Consider the following 10,337-nt stretch of genomic DNA (forward strand, 5'->3'; position numbering starts at 1 on the left):
TTATGCAAACGTTAACTCTCATAATAAGGTAAGAGACCAATAACATTACAACAATTTGTTTCCCCAACTAGAGAGTAGAGCAATCAAACTTCCACAGAATCATATGTTTCTAACGTCACCATACTCATAGCTTCGACACAATATACGCCTCAATTACTCCACATTACTCAGAGCAACAATCACATAACTCTAGTGCACATTCATGTCTAAATCTTATGCTTCCTGAATCGCATTTATTCGTCAAATTACCAACTATTGATTGTATTGAGTTATTAGTGTATTGAGTTATTCAGCAGTTTTGAATAAAATAAATTACAAAAATGGCTTACTTCTAAAGCCTTGATGACTGCCTCAAGCTCTACCGCCTTCTACAATCCCTCCTCCGAACTTTCACAAGTTTGTCCACCTATGTGATCGAAAAACATTCAAATAAAAAGCAGCTGCCATGTACATAGATATGGCAAGACATCTGCACTTAAAATACAAACACCAGTGCAACGCTTAAAAAACGACAATTAATAACATGAAGCCTTAACCAACTATCCTTCAATAACTTAGAAGGCCATAATGTAATTAAGAAGAGCATGAATCAACACACACACAACACCAAGATCGCTTTTCTTGGAAAAAACTCGCTGTAACGCCAATTATAAAAAGCAAATATTAGTAGCCTCACATAGCATACACAAAAGAGTGTGATATACAATCTCAAATTCAAACTCAAAACCAAGTTCCATGTTCCTCAAATTCTGAGTATTGACTTTATCGCATTTTTTCCCATCACCAAAAAAATTGAGATTATTCCTTTCTAAAAACATAATATAGTATTGAATAAGAAATAAATGATTGACAACAGTTTAATCACAAATTCAAATTAACAACATGATCAAAGGGCGGCTATGGGATGGGTGGACCTATGGCCCACTCCACAAACTCCGGAGCAATGACAACCCAATCCGCTTTGTTTACCCCCCCTGAAACAGGTTTGAAGTTAACCTGACTTTATTTTTATTATTAGAATAAGATGTAGAACATTCAACACACCATATTATTCTACAAACAAACAGATAAAGAAAAAACAAAGTCAACATATCAGTTCCAAATAAACTGTTCCATAGCTTAACTCATAAATATTATTAGAAAAACTTCATTATATATTATAATAAATTAATAATATATATATATATATATATAAATAAGAAAAAATAAAAGACAACCAAAGCCGATCTTGGGACAGGAAACTGCACGCAAATTTTGAAAACCCATATGAGGAAGATGTTGCTCTTCCCAATTCATCCACAACAATCAGACTTAGAAGAGCTATTTGATACATTAAGCATCCGATAATGGTTTGCTAATGTACCTTCGAGAAGTATTCTGCAAGGTAAAGCCAGATTCCAAATTCAAGTGGAGGAATAGATTGCTAAATTGCAATTCAAAGGTGTATTTTTTTAACTATGGGATGTGTCATACCATTTGACCATAAAGTTGTGCATGAACGACAAATGTGTACAATGTTAAAGCTAAAATCTCAATAAAATAAACATAATAAAATAATACGAAATTAACAATCAGAAGTGCATCTAAAAAATTTAAAACAAGTCAAAACCAATGGATTGAACTTCTTTGGCTTCCTACCAATAGGTTATAAGCAAAACGAAACGAATTGTTAGGAAAGAACACAACTAAATAAAAAAATCAATTTGTTTATTAATTCCATTTTGTTTTAGCTTAAATATTCCCTGTCAAGTCATATCACGTGGCTGCAAGGCTCTGTCAGAGAGTGGTAAAAGCGAGGAACTTCAGTTCTGCTGTGCACCACACGAGCAGATTAATTCTAGAAAACAAGATTGCTAAGTTTACATGCAATTTTAATTAATAAGGCATCTATCAAAATGAGTTACACAAGGCAAGACAAGTCACTTCTTTTTAGATGTCATTCCAATTATGAGTTGAAGAAATTGAAGAAGCCAGATAAGACTCCCCAGAATGGCAGAGACCATAAACTCTCCAGCCTGTCAATTGGAAGACTCTAACATACACTCTCAGAAATAACACAATCAATTCTACATAAGTTTTAACATCTATACAATTACCAATCACATTAATCCTAATTCTGCTGATAAAGAGGACCGTAACAGTTTCATCATTTTGTTGTAATCTGATACAATTTCTCTTTTTGCAGCAAATTTAAGCACTTAAGATTAACTCACCTTAATGTTTGGGATGAAAATAATGCTAGCTCAGTGTTTAACAGTGTTGGTAAAAGCTGACTCCCAGATTGACAGATAGAAGAGTAAAGTAATATTTGCCACATAAAGGCTCCTCTTGATCCCATTGGTGAAATAATTATTAGGAACACAAGAGGCAGAAGACGACAGACAACACTAATTATAAGACAAAGCCACACACAAATGCCAAGTGCACATTTAACATCAACCCAGCACAACACAATAACATAAAGAGCAAAATTCGACTCCTATGACTTCCAACTGTAATGTGTCAAAAACTATCACCTACCTCACACTCCCATCTTCAAAGAAATTGTGATAACTTAACATCAGTAACCTTTCTCTATCAGCTATTTTGTTATCATTTTACATGTGAAAAATATATTATCTACAAACTCCAGGAAGTGGAATCATCAAAGACACAATATCATATTTCATAACATGCTAAAGGCCATCTATTCACATACTAGTACACAAGTTTAATTATGAACCAGCTAACACTCGGAATGCAAAAGAAACAAATTAAAAAGAGATCCTGTAGAGATAAGAAGAAACATGCGGACCCTAATTACAAAATGCATAAAAGACCCATGAAAAAAGTAAAAGGATTACCTCCATTCTCATACTGGAACCAGAACCAGCACTGAGTAGATCAATCAATGCTTAAATTTGAATATTCACTCTCCATTAGTCATCAATTTTGGATGGACTGCAGACCTGAAACATAATTAGAATCATTTTCATCATCTCCACCAGTGACTTCAAACATATCATCCATGCTCCCAATGTCTCCAGAATAGGATAGAAAATCCTTGTCTTAGCAGCACAAATCCGTAATCGATACCCAGATGACAAGATCTTTTCAACCAATGTCATCTCACCCAAGAGAGCTGAAGTGATCAATTCTCTAGGTCATGGAGTGTATCCACGAGGTTGAACTCAATAATTCATGGCAAAAGAAATATTCCCCACTAAGTAAAAGCTAATAATATCTAAAATAGTTGGCATGCTTCCCGAAAATTGTAAGCTAACAACTAACATACAAACCACAAATCCATGTTATTTCGTAATCTACCTGCTTGCATAAGCAGCCATAGAAGGAACCTCGCTATTACTACACAAAGAAGAAACTGATTTTCTATTCACAACATGTCTCCAAGCATTATTGCTTGCAGTCTTCAACTCAAGGTCAGGACAACACAAACTATGGAACAACCTATATTAGGTTGTCCACTGGAATTCAGTATATCTTTGAAATCGACCGACTCTGAGGATTTTGAGGAATGTCCATAACAGATGGATCCTTTCCCCGAGAATATGAAGCATGTCCCATATTCTGGGTGGACCGATGACCTGTCCTAGCTCCGATGGTTCTATTTATAGGAGCCGCTATCCATTCGGGATATAACAACTTTCATATTATAAGCATCTAAATATGAGTTAATAAAACTACAGATCATTATAAGCAAAATTTTTAACTAAAAAGTAACTGAAAAGAAAAGAATAAACTTTGAAAACAATAAATTGAATGATGCACAGAAAAATTATAATTAGACACTAGGAGTACCTAACACTAGTATTCTACAAAATGACTGTATAATTAATCTTTAATGGCCTTTCCAATTCTAATTATTTTAATATTATATACAAAACAAGAGGCATTTTAATTACTCATACCATAAACTTTGGAGCTATGAAGTCTCATGGGATGGTTGCATAACCATAATGTTATTTTCAGCTCTATGGGCATACAACAATCATAGAATATCACAATTAGAAGAGCAGCTAATGCTCGTTACATGAGATAAACCTGATTCCTACACATTATTGATTCAGGATTCCAATCAAATTTTCATTGAAATATGAACTTTGAACTAGTTTAGGAAAAGTAGCCAATAATTTTACAAAGAAAGGTATGCCTGTAAAATTATAAATTTTCAAGAGACCATATTTCTGAGTGAAACAAGAAGAAACTACCTGGACCAAGGAATGTGTTAGGAGACTTTCCATGTATGATGTGATTGTGGTCATCATTACCAGCACCCCAATAATTAAATTTGTCTGCGATCAGCTGACAGTAGATAATGAGCAGTTGCTTCTGTCGATCTGCGAATACTTTCTGCTAATCACAGTACAAAATCCACAAATTAGTCTTAGTATTCAGATACCCAAAATATTCCTTCTAAGATAAATTTGCAACTGAACTGCCTTGTGCAAACTCAGGTCACCAACTTTAACAGAAATTACAGAAAAACCATTTTCATAGGAGCGATATATTTGATTTGTATGTTCACTGATGCTGACACTACAACAATGTTTGAGACATCAACTTCAGTTCCTCACCCAACTCAAGATTTTTCTATACCACTAAGAAGCACCGAGAAAAATGGAAATAATATTAGAAGCATGCAAATTAAATTGTGATTTGCAATTATTACAAAGTACATTGGTTTCTTTCCCCACGACAACAATATGCAATAGGACATGACCTTCAAAACCATCAAGCCCTTTACATAATATTATGCTTCAGAATGATTCCTGTATAGACTTTAGAAATACTGAAGTTCTCCAACAGAATCTGAAATGGATGATAAATACAAAACTTTGTAAAGAATATCACATTGTGCATATTTATATGACTTTGTGTAACACGTGGTCTTCTCAACAAGTGTAGCAAATGTAACCGAAAGATATTAACTTATGAAGTTCTCATTAGAAGAGTTCAATGAAAGAAGGAAGACAAAAATGATTTGTTAGTTAACCATGATTGCCAACCTCGCATACCTGGATAAACCTCGTTCAAAGAGTTTAAAAGAGAGATGGAAGAGAAAAAGGATATGCAAGTTAACCATGATTTCCAGCCTCATGTACCTAGATAAACCACATTCATAGGCCAGGAAAGATTAGTGTTGAACAATATATATAGTTGTCTATATGCAGCACGAATGGCTTCTGTAACTTTTAAACTCAAGTACAACTTCCAGTTTAAAGTTTTACCTTTGGGGGAGAAGGATCCCTGTAAGCAGCACCACTGCTATATACTGAACTTGCACCCTGCCGATATGGCCATCTAAAAGGAATAATCCATAAAATAAAACAGAACTATAACAATATAGCATTTAAACATTTGTTACTCTAATTATTTCCACTTTTATTGGTAAAATAATATCAAGGACAGAATCTATCACATCTGAATCAAAAATAGTGGTCAGATAAGGCAAAGCATGTCAAAATAAAGGCTTTTACACAGGATTTTTCAGATAGCCATCAAGAAATGTGACAATTTTTAAATAAATTAAAAATATAAGAAAAATAATCTTGCAATTTGTTTGAAGTTATTGCCGCCCAGACAAAATAAAATACTATTATTCCCTATTATAAATATGTAAAAGCTATGCTTATCAAACTCCCCCAAACTTAAACCAATGCTTTCCTCAAGCAAAAACTCTGACACTGCAAAAAATATGTTCTCAACTTTGTGCCAATAAATCGCAATAACAAATGTAACCTATGCGCAGATAATCTCAAAACACAAATACAATACGTTATGCAAATGCTAACTTATCGTAACGAGGGTAAGAGGCCAATCATATCACAACATTGTCTCGCCAAGTAGAGAGTAGAACAATCAAGCTTCCACAAAATCATAGGTTTCTAAATGTCACCATACTCGTCGCTTCAAGACAATACCCTTTATCTCCTTATTTATGCCAAAGTTGGGATGATTTTGTTGTTCTTTTTTTCTTTTGGCCACTAATGATTTTTTTTCTTTTTTCTTCCCCTTTTGTTTTGTCACGGCTTTTATGTCCTTTCTTTTTTCTTTGTTTTTGCCCGTGACTTGCGTTCTTTGGGCCGTATTTCGGTCTTTTGACGCGAATGACAACACTTGTGGTGATGGCACCCGGTTACTCAACCAAAAAACGTCGTATTTCGGTCTTTGACGCAAATGACAACACTTGTGGTGAAGGCACCCGGTTACTCAACCAAAAAACATTTTACCTAAAGTGCTTTGCATGCTCATGGCTCTAGTCACTATTTTACGTGAATAACAACATTTGTGATGAAGTTACCCAGTTACTAAGTGGCCTAAACCAGCGGAGCAGATGTAATTTTCCTTTTTCTGCTCTTCTTTTTTTTTTTTTTCAATTCATGCTAAAAGGAATTTCATTGGGGAAGGGCCTTTGAATTTTTCAAAATGATGCATGTCCCATGTTAGGCTTATAAGGATCAATTGGGTGGCATTTTGACAAACAAATATGATTTCACAAGAACTCCTATGATTCAGTGGAAGCAAAGATATTCCAACTCTTTTTCCAGCAATTTAAAATGCATGAAATTAGGCCTCAACTACTCCAGATTTACCCATAGCAACAATCACATAACGCAAGAGCACATTCATGTCTCAATCTTAGGCTTCCTAAACCCATTTATTCGTCAAATTACCAACTTTTATTCTCAATAAACTCGAAGAAAAAAAAGACTAGTTTGATAGTATCTGAGAAAAGAGCACAAAATGGAAGTAGTTTGATAGTATAACAGACGACAAAAAGGTAGAATTCTTACATTTGAAATGGTTTATTAGGTTCTTTCACATCAAAATTGGCATATGAGACGTTCTATGTACTTCCAATTGAACCAAGACTCTAACCCCAAAATGCTAAACTATGACACGTTCATACTGACATTCCAACAATCAAATATGTCTAACAAAACTCGATATACCATAAAGAGCAATACATATTGTTTACTCGAATGAGATTACACTGAAGTACATCTGAATCAAAAAGATGAGAAACACCCACAACAGTAAATCAATTGGAAACCATCCAAGAATATTTTTCAAAAGAACAAACTTTCCAGATGTAAAGAAAAGTACTGCACCATAGTGAAAAATGATGAATATCAAGATTTCAAGATAAAATTACAAACACACATAAGGAAACATATCTAGTGAATGAAATGAAGAGTGGGAGCCAAGAAAACATTTTACCACCATTATCACTTTGCAAAGACTTTCTACTTTCTTTGATCATCATGTGTGTTATTGTTTTCAAAGCCCTAGCCCTCCCAACTCAGCTGTAGTATTCTGCCTCGTTGCCACCTCATACACATTCCATTAATGGCAACCATGCATTAAGAAAAATAGATAAGTTTGCAATTCCTCTACCAAAACTACTGCATGTACATAAGAGGATGTGTATTGTGGGTCATTCTGCAATTTTGAATAAAATAAATTACAAACAGGCTTACTTCTAAGGCTTTGATGACTCCTCAAGCTCTAACGCCTTCAGCAACTATTCCTCCGAACTTCCCTTATACAAGTCCACAAGTTTGCTCACCTATGCGGTTCAAAAACATTCAAATACAAACCAACTGTCAAATGCATGGATATGGCAAGAGTCACAAGACGTCTGCACGTAAATACCAATGACCAATGCAATGCTTAAAAGAGATAAGTAAGAAAGCTATATATAACTAAGAAGAGAATGAGTCATTACAAATACACAACACACAACAGACACCCAAAAGAAAATTTTATTCCAATAAAGAGAAGTAGAGATAGGTGCATTAAGGGAAAGAAACTTTGCTAACAATTATACTTGCATATTAGAGATCATATAAAATATAACAATCTAGTGAACTGTTAAAATTTTAAAATTATCCAAAAATTGATTGATTGACTTTCACATGCTTTCTCGAAAACTGATATCAGTTTTCTTATTTTTGATCAAAATTATCATTCCTCATGCCAAAAGATTCACACAGTGGAAACAAAAAATCCACAAACTACCACATGCAACCACAGATCCACAAAAGCTCACATCCACCAAAAATATTTCAGGCTGAATAACACCATAAAAATAAAATAATTACATAAATATAAACAAATTAAGGAGCTAGAAAGATACTTACATAGATATAAACAGAGAAGTCGTCGATTAACTTCTTTTCCTTGTTTCTTGACCTCCTTCTCTGCTATTTTGGTTTTTCAAAACCCTAAATAAAAATAAAAAATAAAAAATTAAGCTGAAAATACTACACAAGTTTATATGTTCCTAAGAAGGACAAGAGAAATAAAGGAGGCTAGCTCTATGGAATTTCCTGTAGTTTCACAAGGAGAATCTAGCTATATAAAATTACTATTGTTTCCAATATGACAGAACCCTAAACTTCAGGTAGGGAGTTTGCAAAGTGTCTATCAGATATCAAGATATTGTGTTAACGAAGTTTTTCTTACCTTTGTTTGAGAACCTCGTAATTCTCTTATCTTTGGCTACCACCAATAATTTCCCCCCTCTAGCAAGTACAAGTGGTCAAATTATTGAAAATTCATAACAAGCTTTATCAAAGAATTACCCATAAGATTTCAATCTACTTCGAAAAATAATGTATTATAGAGAGAAGGGGAGAAAAGGAGAGAGAAGAATAAGAGCTTAACTTAGGTACAAGCACATCCATTGCAGCAACAGTTTTATTTTCTTCATTGACTTTCATAGTTTTGGCTTTGCTTGCTTTTGCATGGTTATAGACAATATTTGTTATCATAATTTGGGAGGATCGATCACATATAAGCAATGAGTTGATGAATTGAAGATGATGGATAGAAGACATGGCAATTTACCTTTCATGGTCAGAAGCTAAATTTATCCCCCATTCTACATTATTCTCAAATTTCCTCACTTTCACTACTTCCTCAAGAATGGCAACTGCCTCACTATAAGCGACTCTGTGAAACTTGGATTTTGCAACCATTTCAAGTTATCGGAGAGCAGTTTTATCAATAAATTTGGTAATGACCTCCATATCGCCATAGCAATGGTCAAGCAACCACTGGTAAAGAAACATGACATATGCTTCCGCATAGTTCATATTATCCTACAAAAGTGTCAACTCTATTATCTGCTATGCTAGAGCATACTTAGAAGAATTTAAAAAGAAAAATAATAGCCAATTGCAAGTTTCTGGGATAGCAAGAAATGGTTGTTCAGTGTCGGCTTTTAAAGAAATATGGATTAGTAATCTCGCCGTTTAACTATAGGTATAGATGAGGAAAAAGAATCTGTTGACAAAGTTACAAAACTAGTAGATTTAGATCAACTTATCCTATCCAAAAGGATAGGAAAATATTAGCAACACACTCCTACTGAATGCGGGTCACAGAAAAATGAGGATATGTTGCATCGAGATAGATTTTACACAATTAGTCATTTTAGTGCAGACAAAAGTTTTCAGTGTGCATGCATTTGTCCCTATAAGATCATTTCTATGTATTTCTCAAGGAGTGGAATATGTAGCATGATAGAAAAAAAGTTGAACTGCTTTCTTTTTCATGTGTATCCAAAATTATGTACGAATACACAAAAAAGCTTACAATTAGCACACCTTTATAGCAGCAAATGTTATCTCAAGTTCCACCATCCAAAATTCAGCAAGCTATCTTGGAGTATGCGATTGTTCTGTTCGAAATGTTGGCCCGAAGATATACACACTACTGAGAGCACATGCATATGTTTCAATAGTTGTCCTGATACATTAAAAATGCTTGCCTGCCGAAATCGCCTTCAGCATAATCAACTTTTCCATCCCTCTTGGGAATGCCACCACCGAACTTCCATCTCTCAGCCAACTTGTACCATTCATGCAACTTTGAGAGGTTCTCTTTAGCGTTGGTACACTCAGCAACAGCAACAACAATTTCCTCCTTACTTGCTTTAGCAAACTTTAGCTTGGCTACAACTTCTCCTCTCTCCTTGACAACAAGCTTAGCAGCCTTTATGTCAGAATATCAAGGAGGAGGGTTCTCTTTTAGCTCCTTCTCTAATTTTTCTGCGTCACTTATTATTGTTGTAACTTGAAACATCACCACCCTCACAATCACTAGTTGTGGTAATAGGAGTATGCACATAAACGAAACCATGCTCGTGGAAGAATGTGTGGGTAGCATATGCCAAGACAGTTCGGATTCTAGCAACTACAGAAATCTACATGACCAAAAGAAAAATTTATTCAAAAAAGGAGAATTAGAGACAAGTGCATTAAGGGAAAGGAAGTTTGCTAACAAGCTTACTTGCATATTAGGGATCATATAAGATATAACAATCTAGT

The 10,337-nt window shown here is 34.5% G+C and overlaps 1 pseudogene; it reads right to left on the reverse strand.

The window, feature by feature from the left end:
• Positions 1-5,075: 5,075 nt before the first annotated feature.
• Positions 5,076-10,337, reverse strand: part of LOC105179783 — a 12,814-nt pseudogene continuing 7,552 nt past the window's right edge.

This window comes from Sesamum indicum, unplaced genomic scaffold (genome assembly GCF_000512975.1).
Source record: "Sesamum indicum cultivar Zhongzhi No. 13 unplaced genomic scaffold, S_indicum_v1.0 scaffold00207, whole genome shotgun sequence".
Lineage (NCBI taxonomy): Eukaryota > Viridiplantae > Streptophyta > Magnoliopsida > Lamiales > Pedaliaceae > Sesamum > Sesamum indicum.